Source organism: Nicotiana tomentosiformis, chromosome 2 (assembly GCF_000390325.3).
Source record: "Nicotiana tomentosiformis chromosome 2, ASM39032v3, whole genome shotgun sequence".
Lineage (NCBI taxonomy): Eukaryota > Viridiplantae > Streptophyta > Magnoliopsida > Solanales > Solanaceae > Nicotiana > Nicotiana tomentosiformis.
The window spans coordinates 78,098,806-78,100,444 of NC_090813.1; positions in this window are offsets into that span (position 1 = coordinate 78,098,806).

Here is a 1,639-nt window from a genome sequence, read left to right on the forward strand (position 1 = left end):
CAGAACGACCGGTCGGGTTGTTACAGATATTTTCCTCTGTTTTCAGTTGGACCTGATATGAAATTACTGTTTGGGTCTTAAATGTTGAACTTGAAAGCATGCCTACCTTTTATGTTGGAAATTATTGTAATTGGATTTAGCTGCGAAGCTCGTCACTACTTTCAGTTCTTTATTCAGTATTGTTACTTACTGAGTTGGTTGTACTCATACTACACCTTGCACTTCGTGTGCAGATCTAGGTGTTTCCGGACATAGTGGATGTTGATTTATTCGTACAGTTGATTTTTCAGAGATTTCGAGGTAGCTGTCGGTGTTTCGCAGACCTTGTCTCTCCTCCCCTTTCTTCTTATTTACTGTATTTGGTCTCAGACTTTTATAGACCGTATTTTTCAGACTTGTGACGTATAGATGCTCATGTACTCTGTGACACCCCAGTAGTTGAGAATTCCGCGTTATGTTTGGGATTTTTAATCCCGTTTATGAGAACGTTTGCTATTAAATCTGTTTTAACTCATTCTTGTTAAAAGTATTGGAAATATTTTGTGAGAAGTTGGCTTGCCTAGTACCACGTTAGGCGCCATCATGACACGTTAGGATTTTGGGTCGTGACAAATACATCAATACAAGAAAAGGGTGAATTCTTTATTTATACGAGAAGCATTGGTGAAAAAGCTACAAATGTTCGTGGCATGATAATAAATAATCAATTAAGTTGTGTCATATAATCTAAGAATGAAATAGATATTGGTTCACTCAGTCATAAGTTTTAAGGCACTGGATACCAAATTCTACTCCATCAGTTTGGGGTATGAAATAAGATAGCCATCACAATATGTCGAAGAAAAGTGATGATATTTTGCGATATAGCGCCTCCGTTCGTGCGTCAAACAATCAAAATGGTTGGTGATATAGACACGCCAATAAATTGTTTGGTAAAAAAGTGATGATACTTGCAGGAAATTTATTTTGACAAAAAAGTAACGATTTTGGAGGTGATTTTATGATGCACTATCAGTAAATCCAAGATCAACGAGAATATAGACTATAAATCTAAGCTTTAAAATATGGCATCAAGTGGAAAAAATTTAGCTAACAAAAACAGATTTAGCATTCATAGATTTCTTTTCATGTCAGACATGGAGAAGAGCATACAATAAGAGATGATTCTATCTATTTGTGCGATCAATTAGTTGCTATGCACAATAGTGACCGTAGTGCCAAAGATTGTGTAATAAGAAAAAATATTTTTATCTTAAATAAAATTGTAAATTGTGCAAAATACATGATGGAAAAAATTCTCTTATCTAGCATAAATGAATACACTCGATCAACTAAATGAGATACGACTATTACTCGAGCTTTGGATCTATGTCTCCAGAAGCAAGGAGTATGCCCGCGTGTTTCTAGGAGAATACCGAAAAAACCTAATTCAACTCCACGTACGATAGTCAAAGTACAGTTGAGCAATTGACATGATATATTTGCACACATTCCAGGCGAAGGTCATAATTTTAGGAATCAAATTCACTGGTAAAAGAGAAATAATTCTTATTTTTGACTCACCATAAGATGTTATCAACAACTACTATCAGGAAGAATACTTAAATACTTTAATATTGTAATGATCTTTCATCATATA